This window comes from Taudactylus pleione, unplaced genomic scaffold (genome assembly GCF_031769625.1).
Source record: "Taudactylus pleione unplaced genomic scaffold, aTauple2 ptg000093l, whole genome shotgun sequence".
In the NCBI taxonomy this organism is placed as follows: Eukaryota; Metazoa; Chordata; class Amphibia; order Anura; family Myobatrachidae; genus Taudactylus; species Taudactylus pleione.
The window spans coordinates 28384033-28406120 of NW_028284495.1; positions in this window are offsets into that span (position 1 = coordinate 28384033).

The following is a 22088-nucleotide window of genomic DNA, read 5'->3' on the forward strand; positions in this document are numbered from 1 at the left end:
GACAGTGACAAATATCAATTCATGTGGTACATCTATTGTATTTTGACCCCTGTCTAAATATAATCCATTTATACAGTACCTAGCCTTTGTCTTATCCTTCAAGCAGCTCTCTACCCATCTACATACATACTCTCAGTTTGTGTGCCAGACTGGTATTTTGAACCATACTGGACAATTCCACAAAATCCAAATGTGTCACATCAATTAGATTACCACATGCAGTTACATTCTCATAAAAATAAATCATATTTAAAACCATGCTGACACTGTTAACAAATTGTTTCCTATAAATGTAATTACTAATAGCACCCCTCAGAATTATTTAAAATAATTTAACTACAACTAAAGTCAGAATCACAGGTTTATCGTTTCCTGATTAATAATTTGTTGATATTTAAAGATAGTTCCACAACTGTTTTTTGACAATCTTGTAGCAATGACCAGGATAACAGGGGTTGGGTACGGGCGTCGGGCTGTAGCGCTGGACAAAACACCTGAAAAATGTCTGCAGCAGCCATTTTTCCAGCATTTTGCCCATGCGCACTGGGTAAATCGCTGGGAAAATGGTGGCAGCACCATTTTCCCAGTGACCTGTGATGCGCAGTAGACACTGGGCACAGACTAGTGCCCAGAGTTTACTGCTGCAGTGACATGGCCGGCTGCCAGGGAGAGAGGAGGGGACCTTAGACAGGGAATGCATACAGGCCCCCTCCTCTCATAAAATGCCTCTGGCCTACCCCTAAACCTTCCCCTAGTGCCTTATCCTAACCCTCCCTCTAACCCTGCTACTTACCGTCGTGATGACAGCGCCGGGATTCTAACAGTTGTCGGGATTCTGGCGCCGGCATCCTAAGCATCGGCATCCCGACTGTTGGGATTTTGACCAGATCCCGGTTAAAAACATATTGATTTCTCAATTATTGAATTTAAGCTGTGTACACACTGTACAATTTTTACCTAAGATGCGATGAACTCATGATTTGTCCTCTGATATTCACAGTACATGCACTCTATGCAATTGTTTCTTATGATCCTCCTATTTATCTGTCCTAGTAATCGGAAAGAAAGATCTTCTCCCTGTACACACTGCACAGATCATCTGTATAGTGGCTGTCTAATCAAAATAAAATCTGTCGGCAGAATGGTCATCAGCACTCACACACTGCAAAATGTTTACGATAACATGACTAGATTTATTAATGAGCATCTTAGAAGATGCAATCAGACGATTTATCTGAGATAAATGGAAATTGTACATGCATACACATTACACAATCCTCTGTCAGATCATAAAATTCACAGATTATATGACAGTGTGTTCATAGCTTTAGTTCAAGGGCACAGGTGGATAATCTATTTTACACATAACTGTTAGAGAAGCAACATTAGTGTTGGAAATGAGGGTACAGAAGGTGGTTTGGCAGAGTTGTGTGATTGACCTAAGGATAAGTCCAGTGTAGGTTAACCAGACAGTATAGTTTATTAAGCAAATGATAGTAAAGCAGTTTCACTGTTACAATAGTTGAAGAACATGAAGGAGAGCTTGTAGCGGAGCGGGGTTCAGATAGATCACCAGCCGGTGGCTGTCTCTTGGATGTGATAGTGGTGCAGGTGCTGGAACAGTGGTATTGCAAGTAAAAACGTAAACACACTATTCAATTTATGGAAATTATTGCAGAAGTGTATGCTCCTGTTGGGCTGCTGAATGAGCACAATGGGACTTGACCACTCACTATGTGACTAATTATATATAACACCAAATTTTTCCAGGTCCTCATTTAATTAGTTGGTTTATCCATTTGACTGAAGATGATAGGCTGAGGAAAAGGTTAGCTTAATATTAAAACATTTGCACAATGCTCTCTAAATTTTAGGGAACAAAGTAAGGCTTTGGAGAAACTATTCACAATGATGCATGTGGTGTGGAAGCCTGGGCATGATGGAAGTCTATTCACATATGTGACAGAGGAATGGGGAAGTGGAAGCAATAGACCAAATGGAGCTTGCCTTAGTACTTTGTGTTGGGCATATACCAAAGCAGAGCCATAATCTCAAACATCAGTTCTAATTGTAGTATCTTTTGTCTCAAAATCAGTTTAGGGAGTGCCATTTCCTGGGGTAAGCAGCAACACTTTATATGTAGCAGCCAATCAGTATCACACCAGTCCAGGGCCTTGGAACAAGTAACAGCAACTAATTTTATTTGTGTAGCTTAATAAACAAAATCATGAAAATAAATCCTAGCCTGTCCAGCTTTAACTAAACAAAAGTCCCTCTCTAAGGGTGGGAGGACACAAAGTCCAACTCACACAAAACGGCATTTAAATACAGCACTTGCATAAAGCCATAGCAGTGTCTGACAGTCTGCTCCCAAGGTAGTGAGTGATTGGCCAGAGAAACTGACACACCTATTATCTGCCTCTAACAGATGGTCTGGCTATCATTGCTGTTCATTAGCTGTATACAGTCAGGTGCATAAATATTGGGACATTGACAGAATTTTCATATTTTGGCCTCTATTCACCACCACAATGGCTTTGACATTAAACAAACGAGATGTGCTTTAACTGCAGACTTTCAGATTTAATTTGAGGTTAATTACATCCAAATCAGGTGAACGGTGTAGGAATTACAATGGTTTCTATATGTGCCTCCCACTTTTTAAGGGACCAAAAGTAATGGGACTATCAACTCAAAAGCTATTTCATGGACAGGTGTGGGCTATTCCCTCGTTATTTCATTATCAATTAAGCAGGTAAAAGATCTGGAGTTGATTCTAGGTATGACATTTGCATTTGGAATCAGTTGCTGTCAACTCTCAATATGAGATCCAAAGAGCTGTCACTATCAGTGAAGCAAGCCATCATTAGGCTTAAAAGTCAAAACAAACCCATCAGAGAGATAGCAGAAACATTAGGTGTGGCCAAATCAACTGTTTGGAACATTCTTAAAAAGAAAGAATGCATCGGAGAGCTCAGCAACACCAAAAGACCCGGAAGACCACGGAAAACAATTGCGGTGGATGACAGTAGAATTATTTCCCTGGTGAAGAAAAACCCCTTCGCAACAGTTGACCAAATCAAGAACACTCTCCAGGAGGTAGGTGTATATGTGTCAAAGTCAACAATCAAGAGAAGACTTCACAAGAGTGAATATAGAGGGTTCACCACAAGATGTAAACCATTGGTGAGCCACAAAAACAGGAAGACCAGATTAGAGTTTGCCAAACAACATCTAAAAAAGCCATTACAGTTCTGGAACAACATCCTATGGACAGATGAGATAAAGATCAACTTGTACCAGAGTGATGGGAAGAGAAGAGTATGGAGAAGGAAAGGAACTGCTCATGATCCAAAACATACCACCTCATCAGTGAAGCATGGTGGTGGTAGTGTCATGGCGTGGGCATGTATGGCTGCCAATGACACTGGTTCCCTTGTATTTATTGATGATGTGACTGCTGACAAAAGCAGCAGAATGAATTCTGAAGTGTTTCAGGCAATACTATGTGCTCATATTCTGTCAAATGCTTCAGAACTCATTGGATGGCGCTTCACAGTGCAGATGGACATTGACCCAAAGCATACTGCAAAAGCAACCACAGAGTTTTTTAAGGCTAAAAAGTGGAATGTTATGCAATGGTCAAGTCAATCCCCTGACCTGAATCCGATTGAGCATGCATTTCACTTGATGAAGACAAAACTGAAGGGAAAATGCCCAAAGAACAAGCAGGAACTGAATACATTTGCTGTAGAGGCCTGGCAGAGCATCACCAGGGATGAAACCCAGCGTCTGGTGATGTCTATGCGTTCCAGACTTCAGGCTGTAATTGCCTGCAAAGGATTTGCAACAAAGTATTAAAAAGTGAAAGTTAGATTTAGGATTGTTTAGTTTGTCCCATTACTTTTGGCCCCTTAAAAAGTGGGAGGCACATATAGAAACCGTTGTAATTCCTACACCGTTCACATGATTTGGACGTAATTACCCTCAAATTAAATCTGAAAGTCTGCAGTTAAAGCACATCTTGTTTGTTTCATTTCAAAGCCATTGTGGTGGTGAATAGAGGTCAAAATATGAAAATTGTGTAAATGTCCCAATATTTATGCACCTGACTAATTACCACATAGGAGTTAAGAACCTGGGACATTTATACCTAACATCAAAAACTTCCCCAGTGCTTTTGTCACATATCCCCCCTCCTGTTTCAACCTGTGGGGCAGAATACCTGTAGTCCCTAAATGAAAGACAGGAAACAAAGTATGGTAATGGCCAGATGGCTTCTGGACCTAATGTATAGTATGTTCCTCTGAGAATATAACATTTTGCAAATAACCAATGTTTTTCTCCCATTGCTCTCTTTATTCGCAGACATCCATTTCAAAGGAGCATGAATAGTTGTTAATCTACATTTTCTTCTCAAAAGGTAGTACCTGGGTGTTTCTAATGCCCACTTAATTGCCAAAGCTTCTTTTTCTATAGTAGCATAATTTCTCTCAAATGCATACAGTTTTCTTCTTAAATACAGTAAATACTGTAAGAGAATACTCTTCACATCTTTGTGGTAAGACAGAACAGCACCTACTGTATCCCTACATCTGATGCATTGGTTTGTACAACAAATTCCTTTTTAAAATCAGATATCATCAAAACTGGTTTAGTACTCAGCGCTACCATCAATTCCTGAAGAGCATTTTCTGCCTCAAGGTTCCACTTAATCATAACTGAATGTTTACCTTTGCTAAGGTCACTCAAAGGGTCAGCAATAGTGGCAAAATTGGATATAAATATTCTATAATAACCAGTGATTCCTAAGAAAGCTCTCACCTGCTTCTTATTTAGGGGTCGTGACCAATTTAGTATGCTTCAATTTTATTACGTTGGGGCTATATCAAATCTCTGCCTATGATGTATCCAAGATACTTCACCTCTTCCATTCCTCAGCAATGTTTTTTGGATTGGCTGTCAATCCTGACTCATGGATGGAGTCCAAAACTGCTTGTGCCCTGGGTAAGTGAAATTGCTAATCAGGAATATAGATGACCATATCATCAAGATAAGAAGCACCATACTGTCTATGGGGTTGTAAACTTGTATCTGTCATCCTCTGAAGGAAGGTGGTGGGTTCCCCGTGACACTCAAATGGCAACATCTTGTATTGAAACAGACCCTCTGGTGCAGAAAAAGCTGTCTTTGTTTTGTATTGTCTGACAACGGCACATGCTTGCACCCTTTGGCTAAGTGTAGAGTTGTTAAGTACCGTGCTGGCATTAAGTAGGGATCAAACTTATATACACTATTCAATTTACAGAAATTATTTCAGAAGTGTATGCTCCTGTTGGGTTTCGGAATGAGCACAATGGGACTTGACCACTCACTATATTACTAATTATATCTAACTCCAAAATTTTGTTACATTTATTTAGACACCAATTCCTGTTGGGCTTCTGGTATTCTATAGAGCATTAGGTTAATCTTAACCTCTGTTTCAGTGATTATGTAATATTTAATGACTGTTGTTTTACCAGTTATGAAATAAAACAGATCTCTATTTATTACGAGATAGCCTCATGCTGTTGAATAGTTGAGAAAGTATTGGCTATTGCTACTTCGAGAACCAAAGGTACTGTGACTGACAAAGCTGCTTTTATAAAATTTACATGACAGATCTGTTCTGGATTTCTTTTCCTAGGCTGGTACACTTTATAACCTCAAAACTTTTTCTATGATTTCAAATGGTCCTTGCCAATTTGTCTAAATGGGAACCAAACTAAGCACTCTGTGTCTGATTCATCACAGATTGCAACTGCAACAGCATACACAGATCGGCCGATGGTGCATACTGCAAATGCATATGCACTGCAGTCAGCGTGCGTGAGTTAGCATTGCGATCACTCTGCGATCACTTACGCAGATACAAAGCCATCGCAGAGTGAGCAACAGGATGTCATTGTTTGGGGGTGGTGACAGGTGAGTGGTTGGAGAAACGCAGGCATGCCTGTCCATTTGAACACCATTTCCTTGGGCATGCATAAATTAGCCACTGCGATGGCATACGCAGCTTGAGTACTCACTGCGCGTGATGACAGTTGCAATTTCTGAGTAAGCTCAGACTTGCTGTAATTCTGCTGATGTTACCTATGAATAAGCAGTACTGCAAGGTCTTAAGGATGTACAAAAGCAGTAGTGGGCATCTCTATGCCAGGTGAGCAGTTGCAGACATTAGCATATTTTCGCAGCTGCGATCACAGTAGCAATCCATAGTGAATCAGGCCCTCTGTCCCTAGTAGTGCTGGTGCATAATTTGGCATTGTGATTGTACACCCTTTGCTGTGTCTGTTCCATGTGCTCTGTCATTATTGATATCACTGCAGCGATTCTTTGCTGCATCTAAGAAACATGCTCAGTTTTATAAGGACTGAGTTGCTCCTCCCATGTCTCCTTTGCAATATCCATCTATCTGCTTAGGTGTCTCCAATACATCAAATCAAAAGAACCCAGTGTCTAAAAGCCAACAATAAAAAGGTTAACAAATAATCTTAATCTTTCCTATTTTAACCCACCACCTTCTTTAGCATGATCTTTGGAGTTATTTTTAACCTCTCTACTAAACCATTAGGGCTCTATTTACTACAATCTGCATATTGAATGCGGATTGTAGTGTGATATTACCGAGTGCAAATTCAGGCAATATCACAGGGATTTACTATAAATCCCTTGCAGGGACAGAGCTTGCGATAAAGCTCTGTCCCTGCGCATCCCATCCGCACACTAGTCGTGGTATTTTCGGAAAAAATACCGCGACTAAGAGCCCGCACATGCACCGACCCACCGTTGCTGCTACCCCCCACCGACGCTAAGCCCCGCCCCCCACGATCGCAGACCCCCGCGACCCCCCCTCCCTTCATTACACTTACCTGCATCCTCCTGGCCTCCGGTGATTTCTCCGGGCTTCCCGATCAGGTGATCTCCCATACTGCACTGGGGCCCGATCACCTGATGACTGGGCAGCAGGGCACTATGGGAGACCAGCTGACCAGAGAGGAGCCATCCACCGGAGGCCCGATCAACGGTCCCTGGAGTCAGGTAAGTTAAAAAATATGTTTAAATTTTTTTTTCTTTTTTTTACAGCAATCAGCTTGCGGTCTGCTTAGACCACATAGCTGATTAGTGGTACCGGCTCCCGCCTCTGCTCTCCCCGTTAGAGCAGAGTGGGAGCCTGGTAACCGGGGGAGACCCTGGATTACGCCACCTCCAGGTGGCGTTATTATCACAGGGCTTCCCCCGGTATTTTTTTACAATTTATTTTTAGTAACTCTGGTCGGATCACATTTCCCATTACAATTATGGGAAATGTGATCTGCTTTAAAAAAAATAAGTGATACTTAGGGGTTGGAGTAGAATTTTACTAATTCTACTCCAATTGCCCTGTAATAACTATAGGTGATACTAAAATAATGTGAAAAGGGTGTGAAAACACCCTTTTTCACTTTAGTTTAGTAAAAATAATGTTAATAAATAGAGCCCTTAGTCTGAGGGTTATACACGGAGGTCCTTAGATGAGTAACATTAAACAGTACCCTGGTCAATTAGGATTTCCATAGGTAATCCCACTCTGATAAAGATGTGTACTAATTCCCTAGAAATTGTCTTTGTTGACATACAGTTTGTGCAATGATATAGTTTACAGGTACTGGTAGTGTAATCCATTACTACTAAAATGTACTGAATACCCTGGGTTGACTTTATTAGATGTCCAACAAAATCCATAGCTATTCTCTTAAATTGGACCTCAATAAGATTTCTATAATTTGGCCTGGGAACATGGTGTTGATACTCATGGCAGGATGCACACTATTCAGATTCATCCTAATGGACCCCTGGCCAGATAAACTGCTACAAAAATTCTCTCAGAGGCTTTTTCTATCCCTAGGGGGGAGATGCACCAAGCCTTGGAGAGTGATAAAGTGGAGAGTGATAAATTACCACTGCAGTTACTGGAGATTGCCATTGTAGGACTAGGGGCTGGTGGGGTACACTCAATAATTTATTGGCCACCAGATACCTGCCCACTATTTCCACAAGCAAATCTGCTTCTTTCAGTCCCCATGGCTCTCCCACTTGCACAGAACTGAAGACAGGAATAGATATCGGTCAATAATGACCCTTTCCATAATCTGTGGCCCTGTCAGAGTGTCTGGATGTAGCCACTTATTGGTGAGGTCATGCAATTGAGAGCAGGATTTTTATTCACTTGGTATTCCTAGTCATGAACTCACTGTACTCAAACAGACAATGTGACACCAAAACAAGTTAAAATTTCAGTTTGGAGCTTGTCATAGTCTAGGGCATAAGTAAGGATCAAGTCAAAATTTGCCTTTTGCAGTTCTCCTGACAAGAATGGTGCCAAAATCACTGCCCACTGATCTTTAGGCCAACATTCTTTCTTAGCTGTTCTTTCAAAAGTTGTTAACTAGTCTTCAACATCATCACTGCTTGTCATCTTTTGCAGAAAATAACTAACCCATAATGACCTACAGTAGGGCTAGTTGTGATGGCCGGGAAAGCATTTCCAGACAGTGCAGCTAATCAATGCACAACCTCTTTTAAGGCTTAATGGTCATATTGCTGTTACCTGCAGAGTTCATCGATAACAATTGCTGTTGTCTCCAGTTTCCACAACAGCTAATTGCTGTTGCCTCTGGAACTCCTCATCATCCAATCGCTGTTGCCTCCGGGCATCCTCAATGGCCAATTATTGCACCCTGGTGGCTTCCTGCCACACCTACTGTATGTAGCCTGTAGCAAGGCCTCAACTATGTCTGCATGTTATATCTTGATGTAGGAAAAGGAGAATGTGGCTTTCCTAAGCATCTTATGATGACACCACCATGAATTTCACAATATTACAGTCTTTTTTCTTTTTTAAAAGGGTGTTTGTTACTTAATTTTTCAGATTTTATGGCTGCAATTTAACCATGCTTGCATTTTCCACCATGTGTTGCAAGATCAGTTAAGGAGTGCTGTTTCCTTGGGTAAACATCCCCACTCTGCATGCAGCAGCCAATCACTATACTGTACACACTTTCAAAAAGGAACTTTATACTCTTTTGATTCTGGCATGACATGAGAAGCAAGAGGCATGACTCCACTGTAACAGTAAAGACTGCAGTTTGGGAGGTACATAGGTTTTGCATTTGGTCACTTACTTTAAATGAAACAGCAGCAGTGGTTTATATTGAGAGTCATATGATCTGCATTTTAATATTTTCACCAGATCAGAATGTAATTAAAACATTGAAGCATTGATACATTGCTTGTTTCAGGGTGATACATTTCTTGAAGATAAAGTAAATTTTTATGATCTGTGTAAACTATTATGGAGCATCTTGTAAAAGATGAAGCCTTTATTTCAAAGTGAGATTTATTGCTACAGTAGTAACTCTTTTTCACCAATTCCTCTTGACTGACTGAAACTTTCAAGAAAAATATCCAAAGGTTTGTAGTTTGCCAGTAAAATACCCTTTGACAAGACTGTCCATACTCCTATAGACGAAGCAGTAAACTCAACATAAAAGGGAATATTCATTTATGTTCGGGGCTTTATGCAAAAGATGTATATAAATGCTGTGTGAGTTGGACATTAGGTCCTCCCACCAGTAGAGAGGGAGACTTCTGGTTAGGTAGATCTGGGCAGGTTAGGATTTTTTTAATGTTTTTGGTTATTTGTTATTTTGCTACACAAATAAAACTAGCTGTGGAAACTGGTACAAAGGACCGGTGTGTTACTGATTAGCTCCTGCAAGAAGAATATGGCCATTGACCCCAGGAAACATCACTCCTTATCCTGATCTATATATATAAAAATTTTTAAATCTGATTTTGCTGTTTGCAAAGAGCATTGCTCTGCTCGATTTCAGTAACTACTGGAACAATTTCCTGATAAAGCCCTTTGGTATCTGTAATGCTCTGCTGTGTTCCAATAATTTAAAAATGAGATCTTTATGGATGTGCACAATCATTTTGTAGTAGATGCTTATAAAGATCTTCAGGACCATAGTATAGACATGTACAGAAGTACTGTCTTGACTGCAGTCTAATCATCAATACTGCAAACCTTTCTGTGATATATCATAACACATACTGACTTGAAGATGAATCCTGAAAAGTTGGCTGCAATCATTTACTGGCTCCAACTTTGTGGATTAAAAGCTACTCAACTCATTTTGGGATGCGCAAACTACTATAGAAAATGTATCAGTATCATACCATTATAGTGTTACCAATCACCACCATGACCTGGCAATCTCAGTTACACAACGATTAGTCACCTGATGTCATTAAAGCATTTCATCAGCATAAAACAGAATTTACAACAGCTTCTATTCTTCCATTGCAGTGTTTCTCAACAGGTCTATTAGCCTGCTGTTCTGGTAGTGAGCGACTGCAAAGAGAACAAGACATGCCTTTTATCCGCCTCCCACAGTTGGTCTGGCTATCAAAGCTGCTTATTACCTGTATAATTACCACTTAGAAGTTAAAAAGCTTGGACATACTGTATATACCTCCCTTCAACAATTTCCCCAGTACTATCACTATATACACATACTGTATATATGTATGTATGTGATAACAGTATATAGTCTACAATAATGTTTTACATCCTTGTAGTGTTTGTATATGGGTTTCCTTTGTTTTCAATAAGGCCATTTCTTAAGCATGGGTTATTTATGATGTATGTGAATAATCTTTTAATCACATTTATTATACTTATGTTTTTGTACTAATTATATGTCTATTATTGAGATTATTTATCAGATATTGCTGTTGGGGTTTTATGATCTAGTTTATGATTAATTATTCTCATGCTGGGCAGTTGTGTGTTGATTAGATTGCTACTGTATATAATGCAGATATATACTGTATATTTGGCAAATATGACATAGGGCAGTTGATTATGTGCTTAATGCCATCAGATGACTACATTGTAGTACTTTGATAAATTATAGCTTAACTATGTTTCCATATATTTTTAGTGAATGCTACAAAGATCTAAAACAATATTATAGACTATATACTGTTATAAACATAAATATATAAGGTACTGTCCTAATAATAATATTATAGGAAAATTCCCCAAAGATGTCTCCTGTCTTGAAACTTCACCCTTCTATCTCTTCCCCCTCCTTTGTCTGCTCTGCTAACTGCAGAACCAGTAAACACCAGTTCTCTCTCTCTCTCTCTCTCTCTCTCTCTCTCTCTCTCTCTCTCTCTCTCTCTCTCTCTCTCTCACACACACACACACACACACACACACACACACACTTGATCAAAGAATAGAGATTGCTCCCCCATTTCCTGGATCAGGTTACAGCCAGAATCATATATGTGAAGAAATAAAGGCTGCGGGGACACATGTGCTAAGATGACAAGCTGAACAACATCTAAGCCAGGCCTGTTATCTCCAAGGACCAATAAGTATCTATCTATCTATCTATCTATCTATCTATCTATCTATCTATCTATCTATCTATATATATATATATATATGTAAACTGTATTTTGTGTGTCATTTAATATATATTGCTTTGTAGTTAATTGTAACAGGGTTATATATGTACTGTGTAATCCTACTTTGATAAACTAATATTATACAGTTAACTCTATGGTTGATTTATATTATTTCATGTGATGATAGGACTTATATAGTGGGGACTAGGATTTCTAATACAATGAACAGTATAAGGAATTATAGGGAATAAAAGTATCCCCTAACAAATAACAACCAATAAATTATTTTACTTTGTATTTTTATATTTGCAAATTAAGACTTAACAAAAGTCCTATAACATGATTATGTATTTTAAGTATATAACATGAAAAATATATATTATCATGTCCTGAAAACATGATTTAAACTTTCAATAAAAACAACTACCAAGCAGCTGAAATTATGCAAAATTGTACAAAAAGTATGCTCAAGAGTCCATATTTTTGAAAGATACTTATAAATAAATCTAAAACTCCAAGCTGTCTCTAGAGAAATATCCCAAAACAATACAGAACATCTTTCACTATTTCTAATAAATGATGTAATGAGGAGGGATTACAGATATCTTCAAGATTTACATTTCTTACATACTTTGTGCAGCCTTTGGCAGATCAAACAAAGCTTTTCCAGCCAGTGAAAAAATATACATGGGGAGCTTAAGGCAGCCTTTGATAATGACAAGATAGAATTTATTGAAGTTGCCAAATAAAGTTTTAGACTTTTGAAAAAAAATTGAAATACTTAATTTTGAAATTCGGACAAACACAAGTACCCAATAATCAGAGGCATGTAACAAAATTCACTAATAATACTATATACTTTATACTAGTATTCTTAGTGAATATTGTTACATGCATCTGATTATGAATTCATTTGTATCTCAGATATATCAGATGTGATTGAAGAAAAAATGGCGCTGCACAAGTAAATGCTGCTGACTCCCCTCACTAGAAGACCTACTGTCACAATCCTGGCTAGTTTTTACCTTTTGTGACTTACCTCTGCCAGCTGCTCCATGGATCTGTGTTTGTAATTCTCCTGGGACATCTGCTCTGGCTGAATCATGCTGGCTGTAACATCTCTGTGTGTGCAGACTGCTCTCCCCCCACACTGATTAAACACCTGGACCCTGCTCTGTCTGTGAGCATTGCTAGTCTTAATTGGAATCACAGGTGTGGTCCTGTTTCTCAAGGGCTGCAGAGATGAATACTCCCTCTGCATGCTGTGCCTTGCTCCACTCTGAATGCCACTGCCAGACCACCTGTCTGTATCCACCAATCGCTGCCAGACTCTAGGTATATAGATCCTCCTCTAATAGCACTCAGTGCTTGAACATCGTGTTACGTTCCGTGGTGTACTGCTTGTGCTATAGCTGTTCCTCTGTGTGCCAGTATGTCCCAGGCTCCTGCTGGTTCCTAGACCAGTGCTATCCGTAAGCCTGCTGCATTCAGCTATCCACGCTACCAGACTCTCACCTACGGCTCCCAGGGAGCTCCACGTAGCTTCCACGCTACCAGCTTCTCCACACGGCTCCTAGGCCGCACCAAGTAGCTTCCACGCTACCATCTCTCACCCACAGTTCCCAGGCCACACCAAGTAGCTTTCACGCTACCATCTCTCACCCACGGCTCCCAGGCCGCACCAAGTAGCTTCCACGCTACCAGCGTCTACCCACGGCTATCCAGCCGCTCCCCAAAGCCATCCAGCTACCAACGTCTACCCACGGCTATCCAGCCGCTGCACGTAGCCACTCAGCTACCAGCGTCTGCCCACGGCTATCCAGCCACTCCACGTAGCCACCCAGCTACCAGCATTTACCCACGGCTATCCAGCCGCTCCACGTAGCCACCCAGCTACCAGCGTCTACCCATGGCTATCCAGCCGCTCCATGTAGCCACCCAGCTACCAGCGTCTGCCCACGGCTATCCAGCCGCTCCATGTAGCCACCCAGCTACCAGCATCTACCCACGGCTATCCAGCCGCTCCACATAGCTACCCAGCTACCAGCATCTACCCACAGCTATCCAGCCACTCCACGTAGCCACCCAGCTACCAGCGTCTACCCACGGCTAACCGGCCGCTCCACGTAGCCATCCAGATACCAGTCTTCCTGCCGGTCCCAGTCCGGTTCCTCCAAGCCCACTCACCTCACGGCTCGTTAGCTGCACCAAGTAGCTTCCGTGCTACCATCCATCTGCAGGCTCATCTACTGGTACCCCGACCAGCTCAGTCAGCCTACCTGCCGGTCCCAGTCCGGTCCCTCCAAGTTCCTTCTGGTCTCATTCCAACGTCTCCAGTTTCCAGTTCCAGCCACTCATCACCAAAGGCAGTTCTCACTGCTACCCACTTCTTATAATAAAGAGCTATTCATGTTAACCATGGTTCCAGTCCAGCCGGCCTCCAGTGATTCCAGCTCATCACCTGATACAGGTAACTCGCTAGCACCAACTGTGATACCTACCCTTTGGTCTAAGGAGTAAGTAATTTAAAAAAATATATGAAGAGAGGGTATGGCGCTGCCTCTACTACCAGATTAGAGAAAGAAAATTAAGTATGAGATGGAAAGTTTTCCACCCTAAGTGGAAACAAAAGAAGTTTAAATACTTATCTGTCAGTATTGTTCAGCGTATTTTCCTTTTTTGTGTCCACCTTGTTCATATTATTCATTCATGTATGTAAAAAAGTAAATAAAGAATCCAACATGTGTAGTATTTCTCGGATATTCCAAGTTGTATATATATATATATATGTATATATATATACACAACGGTATAAATGCAATGGCTTTAAAGATGTATATACTAATTTTGCCAACAGTCACACTTTAGGTTTGTTTGGGCCCATCCAAGGTTTTCTACTTGGGGATCAGGTGAATGTCATACATGGATTCTTATATCTTCTCTTATAAAAATAGTCACCTCCGCACTGTGGGATTGTAAACTTGTAATATGTATATATATATACACACACACCTCACTTACACATGTGAAGTGTATATTCAAACTTATATTGGTTTCTTTTCCCGCACATCTACAGGTCTATTTCAATCACTTCATATGTAGTCTATATATAGATACATATACACACACCTCACTTACACATATGGAGTGTATGTTCAAACTCGTAGCAGCTTCTTTTCCCGCACACTTCCAATTTGTTTATATCAATTCACATATATTTCTATATGACAATGATCGAAAATAGCATACCCGTACTCACAAGGTAGTTTATTTCTTTGCATATATCAAGGTATCTTTATCACACAGATCTCCTTCCAATGGGTTTTTAAAATTAATTTATTGGACAAACTTTGCTTAAATGTACAAAAATGTATAAATACATTTTCATAAAAAATGGTATAAATGCAACAATGTGCCAGGATTGGGGATCTGCACTGAACTGGAGTGCGGTATGTGCCAAAAAACTTTTTACAATAGGTCCGGTTCCTAATGCTTACAAAAAATCCAAAAAGTACATACCTCTCTGTTCAAGTAGCAGTGTGGATTCCCCTCTAACAGCACTTACACCAATGCGTTTCGACAAGAACTGTCTTTTTCAAGGTATGTTTGTAGTGTCACTTCTCCCGGCTTAAATAGCCACAATCCGATATTCTCAAAATGGCATCACTTCCGCTTCCGGTCCACGGGTACCAGCTTTCCTCCTGTGCACACTAACATAATTCCCCACTGTCCTCTCTGATGTATGGGTAGTCCCACGACCTCCATTGCAGCTATCTTCCTCTCCAAAAACACTCCTCCAGTGCCGCTCTGCAGACGACACAAAAACCGGAAGTCAACAGCCCACCACGGGGGTACTTGGGATTTGTAGTCTTTACTACATGTCTACTGAATAGCAGCTTTCTTTAAGTCAGAATTTACGATCAGGAAAAATTATTCATTTCCCTCCATTGCAGCTATCTTCCTCTCCAGAATACTCCTCTGGTACTGCTCTCTCAATAACACAAAAAACAGAAGTCAGCAACCCGCCGCAGGGGTGCTTGGGATTTGTAGTCTTTACTTCATCTCTACTTAATAGCAGCTTTCTTTAAGTTATAGTTGGTAATAGGGGATATGATTCATCTTTTCCCTATATAGTAAGGAAGAATAAATGCAATAGGAGCATGGTTATATTATTCAGCATTAGGTTGTGTATTACATATAGCATACCATTATTAATAGTCAAAAAAGGCTAAAAATAATAGGGCCTAATAAGACCTATAAAAACATCTATATCAACTTTTATAAAAATACATTGTAAAAAACACATTTATAAAAATTTGCATAACAAATGACAGAAAGAAAGGAAAGACAGATGGAATGATTGATTAACAGTCTATCTAATTATTTCATAAATATTTCATAAAAATTTCATAAAAACCATTTAAGCTCAAAATCTTGACTTAATCCACGTGGTTTTAGAGTTTTCAATTTATATATTGATTTCATTTCAGATTTGGCCACATGTTTTTCTATATTTTTGTCCCTCCATGAGGTTTTTATGTGCTGAATGCCTATGAATCTCTTAACATGTAAGGTAAAGCAATTATGCTTAGTTTTAAAATGGTGTGATTAATAATGTGTTTGTAGCCCTTTCTTAATATTCCTCAGATGTTCCGAGATCCTAACTTTCAGGGAGTCTATTTGTGCATCCTATGTATGAGAGGCTACACGTGCACTCCACTAAATATACAACACTGGAGGTATTGCACGTGATAAACTCTCTGATTTTTTGTTTGACACCATTGACAGTTATCTCATTGTATTTATTCTGGGTATCTTTTATATTTCTACACCCAATACATACTCCACATCGATTGAAGCCTTTTGTCCTAATTAATTGTTTAAATGGTATCGGTAAAGTGCTCTTCACAAGATGGTTGCTAAGATTCTTAGCTTTCCTATATATAAATAATGGCTTTTCTGGGATCTTATCTTTTAGAATGGCATCTCTCCTTAATAAATGTCAATGTTTTCAAAAGAGTTTTTCAATTTGTTTATGTTGTGTATCGTAGTTGGTAATCAATGCCCATTTCTGCTTTTCTTTCATGTTGTTATTTATGTTGTCTGGACTGTTCTTTTTCTTTGTTCCTATCATTGGGCTCTTTCTTTTTAGCAGTATCTTCTATTGCTCTATTTAGAAGGTCCTGATCATAGCCTTTTTCCATAAAATCTTTCTTCATTTGGATCGTCTGTTCTTTAAAAATCTCTTCTTTGCTACAGTTTCTTTTTATACGCTTTGCAGTATCTGGTACATTATCTGGTATACAGCTATTTTGTCTACTATTATAACTATGGTGAAAAAGTACTACACTATATTGCTGTTTCCTATCATGGGCCTTCATTGAGCCCCTTCAAAGGTTCTCTCAGCTGACGGTATTTGAGGTACTGATTCCTCCATCTGTTTGAGGTGTCCCGGCTGACAACACAGCAAACCGAATTCATTAGGATATTAGATAAGCTTTTGAAACCACTTTTATTGGTATTTTGAGCACTAAAGCTAGTTATATAAAATACTACACTTTTAGGCGCATGTCTTTTTTATCTCTATTCACAGTATTTCTCCACCCGTCTGCCAAAAAAAGACTGCTGCCGGCTGTTACTTTAAGGACTGGTGACTTTTTCTATGCATTTATAATTATCTCACTGATTGGATATTTTATGTTTTATAAAGTTTGGAGGGATTTTTTCTGATTTGTGCGCAAGTACCCAAGATACACACCTGTTCATATTCATATATGCATATACTCAAGTATTTTTCTGGTATGCAATACATATTTACTAAGCCATTGTTCTTTTAAAATAAGTACTACACTATGTGTGTGTTTCATCTGGCTCTGTTTGAGCCCCTCCTATTAAGGTTTCTGGCTACTTGGAATACCAGGCTCACCCCACCACGTGGAAATCCAGTAAAGACCTACAGATAAACCTAAAAGTTTTTTTATTTGGTACGCACAATTTATACTTGAGCACGTGCATTTTATTTAAAATTATTACACTATCAAGCGCATGTTCTTTCCAATCCCTATTTCTAGATCACATTTAACCTGATTGCCACTCGGGAACACAGGAAGACTGCTGCCACCTTCTCCAGAAGGATCAAAGTGTCACACTGTTAGCACCAAGTGAATTTTTTATATTTAAAAACTTATTGCACTGAAGCACTATTTATTTGAGACTTGAACCAGTGCACTGTTCTATAAATCTTCTGCAAACATACATATATATATATATATATCTCAGGTGACTGGGACAGCAGTACTCCGGGGCTGGCTGGATGTGTGCTGCGGCCTAGCAGGCCAGAATTAAGTAATGAAGCCTGAGTCTCACAGGGATAATAGTGGACTCACAGACTGAGCTTAGGGAGCAAGCTGGCTGGCCAAAGGAGCAGAAAGTGACCCAGCGGCAGAAGTAATAAGCCTAGGTTGTGACATACTCCTTGTTCCAAATGGATAGTCTTTCTTCCATCTTTTTCCCTCTCTCTCTCTCTCTCTCTCTCTCTCTCTCTCTCTCTCTCTCTCTATATATATATATATATATATATATAGTAGTTTTAATATTCTTACATTAAAAAATGTTTGTTTGTACTGTATACCACGTTGGAATGCCTGAAGTTAAACTAAGTCCAACTCACCATTCCAGTGGGTATGAGCTCCTGGTGAAATTAGGAATGTTTTTTAAAGAGTTCCGCCTCATGAAATACTCTTAGTGCATTTCATATTTCTTGATTTCTTCAGGGGTGTATTTTGAAATAATTGATCCTTGTGAGAAAAAACAAAGAATCACCTAATCTAATGAGATAAGCATAAATATAAAATACATTTTACGGATGAAAAATATTTAAAGAAGTATTTTTCTTATATAACAAAATAATACATCAGTGGTGCCCTTTTATTATTTGTATTGTGAGTAGAGATGTGCGCGGACCTTCGTTTTGGTATTGATTCTATTCAATCATTGTGTTTTTGTTTTGCCATAACCAGCCTCAATTGTTTTGGTCTTGGATCAGGAGTTTAAAAAAAAAAAAAAGATTAAAAAAACAGCTAAAATCATGTCATTTGTGGGCTGTTTTTGTTCCTACAGTATTATTAACTGTTACAGTATGTGTGGCTGTTGCAGCCCTTTACTGACTGTGTTCTGACTGTTTGCATTTCATTAGGGATTCTGGTCAGTTCCTGCCTGCCGGTGATTTTTCCTAGTTCCTGTTCTAGTGAGCTGGTCATGCTGTTCTCTGTACAGTTCCCAGTCTCCCTGTCTGTTCCTATGTCCTGGGACCCTGACATTGTATACCTGCATCCTTGAACCCTGCCTTAGTCCTCTGTGTGTAGTCCCTGTCAGTCCTGCTCCTGTGTCCTGCTGGATTCTGCCCTGTATTCGTGTCCTGTGTCCATCCCAGATCCATGTCTGTGCCTTGCCAAGACCCTCCAGTTTACCTTCCGTGTCACCGCCGGTCTGTGTCCAGTCCCAGCGAGTTCCTGTGGATTCATGCTGCAAGTTCAATAAGTCACTCATTATTTTAAAACTATGCTTTGCTACATAATTAACAAATAACTAGAAATAAACACTCAGAGGGTTATGTGGAATTTAAAGAGGACACAGCCGTAAATTTATTTATCAAATTAGAATTGTAATTGTGAAAGATCAGTGGCAGTAAAAAGCAGTGCTCTGGGGCCACAGCCTGATAAAGTATTAGACTAAATAAAGAGGATGGATCCCCACCCTAATGAAAACTGGCCTGAAGTGGTACCATTCCCCTCTAATTGGCTCAGCCTTGACCCCTCCCTAAGATGAAGGCCTAGTCCCCCCTAAGGAGATGACCAACTTGCCGCTATCAAAAGGAAAATGACACCCAGGCACTCAGCGCCATTATAGGCCGTCCAGGAGAACTGCTTCCCAGCCAGGCTGTACCTCCACCTGCTGGAAGGAAACATGAAATTTGCACAGTCCATCAAACATAACACAGTATACAAACCATATAAGTCAGGTGGATTTGAAAACTGCAAAGAGGATGATGGCTCCTCAACTCTTGCTATTTATGGGATTAGCAGAGGCCTTGCCTCCTGCTATGTTGCTATAGGTTTATAATTTGATTGACAACTCACTAGATATGCCCTCTCTATCCTTTAACTGAAAAAACTAGCAAAACTCTTCAACAAACAGGGTGCTTATCTTTCCTCAAACTTATACAAGTGTTCGGAATCCTTTATATCAGGTGCTGGTTCTACTACAACTCCAGCCAGCATCCAGATTAGCTGGCCTGCTACAGCCCAGTCGGCATCCTGCATAGCTGGTTCAGCTATACTCCAGCTAGAATCCTGAGTAGCTGGCCTGCTACAGCCCAGAATGTATCCTGCATATCTGGTTCAGCTATACTCCAGCTAGAATCTTGAGTAGCTGGTCCTGCTACAATCCAGATTCGTATACTGGGCAAAATTTACTAAGCGGTGGTTTGACAGCAGTTTCTATTCTATTCTAAACCCCGGTGGATTGGTGGCGGTTTTGCAGTGGTTTCTAAATGACAGCCCTTTCCTATTCTATTCTAAAATGTGTTATGACTGTGGTTTGGCGGCAGTTTTGCTATCTGCAGATTTACTAAGGCCAAAACCGCTGCAAAACTGCCATCAAAACACATTTTAGTATACAATAGAACAGGGCTGTCATTTAGAAACTGCTGCAAAACAGCCACCAAACCCCCGGGGTTTAGAATAGAATAGAAACCCCCACCAAACCGCCGGGGTTTAGAATAGAATAGAAACCGCCGTCAAACCGCCGATTAGTAAATTTTGCCCACGAGGTGTCTTTTTTGGTCTTATGTCCAGGCATGACAATAGTCTTCTTCTTATCACAGACAAGAACTGCTGCCACTGGTGGCTGACTTACTGTACTTTGAAACAAACAGCATTCGCATCATCATCAACATCCTCAATCGTGTCATGCACAAATATTCGTCTCAACCTGTTGCACTTCCACAGTGGCATCCTCAATTTATTATTTTTACTGCTGCTCATCACCACATTTGCAGAGGGTATGGAAATGGTGGAAGGAGACTTCTCTAGGAGTACAGTGTCATAAAATATCAGATTCACACATATCACTCACACACTTAGACTCTCCTCAAGGATTTGTGAAGTTTGTGAATACACATTTTGTTCTTCAGCCTTAGTATCTTTGGTGAAACTACTTGCCTGTTTTAAAGGTGACACGTAGACTAAAAGGTATATTTACTAAAGTGAGAGTTTTTAGAAGTGGAGATGTTGCCCATAGCAACCAATCAGATTGTAGCTATTATCTTATAGATGCTAATTAAATGTTAAGTAGAATCTGATTGGTTGAAATGGGCAACATCTCCACTTCTAGAAACTCTTAATTTAGTAAATATACCCTTTAGTGTGAGAAGGTGATGCATATAAAGTTTTAGAAGATGCCTGACTGTTTTTGGCCCCAGCTTTTATAATAGGCATTCTAGTGCATGAAACAGTAGTAGCAGGACCACCACTTGCAAAGGAGGACCATGGCCTGAACCTTTCCTTACCATTGTGTGTGGTGAATGGAATGTTGGCAATTTAAAAAATTTTCTGCAGTAAATTTTCCCTTTACTTTTAGATGTGATGTTGTTTAGATTTCAGATGCCCTTTCTTAAACTTTCACTTTTAGTAGATGTTGAAGTACTATCATTACTGGTACCAGCTTTAGCACTAGTACTGGATTGCTAATACAGTGCCTGAACACACAACACAGTGTCTCACAGCAGGACTGCCACCAGAAATTGTGGGGCCCGGTACTAATAAAATAGTCATGGCCCCCCTTTGGGGAGAGCTTAGGACAGGGAAGGCTGAACCTTGTTGGGGGGGCAGGGTAGGAAAGGCTGGAGTAGGGGGGAGGCAGGGCTGTTAGGAGTAGGGGAGAGGCAGAGGGCAGGGGAGGCTGTCTGGACTTGGGGGCGGACACGCAGTGAAAGGAGGACTTATGTACTTACCTATTTACTGGTCCGGAGAGAGCGGGGTTCGGGTTGCAGGGCCGCAGCAGTGCAGTTATGCACCGGGAGCCAGCTTGAAAGTGTCGGTGTCACTTCAAATATGGCACTGACCACGAGCCAATCACAGCTCGTGGACCAGCAGCCAATCAGGAGTGGCCGCTGCTGATTGGCTGCTCGCGGGACAACCAATCAGGAGCAGTCTCTCCTGATTGGTTGTCGTTCTGCAAGCAGCCAATCAGGAGCGGCCACTCCAGATTGGCTGCCCTTCCGCGAGCTTTAATTGGCTCGCGGCTGGCAACTTATTTGGAATGCTGCCTGCGCAGCGCTAGGTCTTCTCCCTGGCTTCCCATAGAATAGTGACCAATCAATTAATTCTGACATCCGGGCCCCCTCTCTCTCTGGGCCCGGTACTACAGGCCCGGCAGTTTCCCCCTGATGGCGGCCCTATCTCACAGCACTGCTAGTAATGGCACCACACAACAGGCTTATTTTAATATATTTTTAACACAGTGCCTGAACACACAACACAGTGCCTGACAGCACTCCTTTTATTGGCCCCCTAAAGACG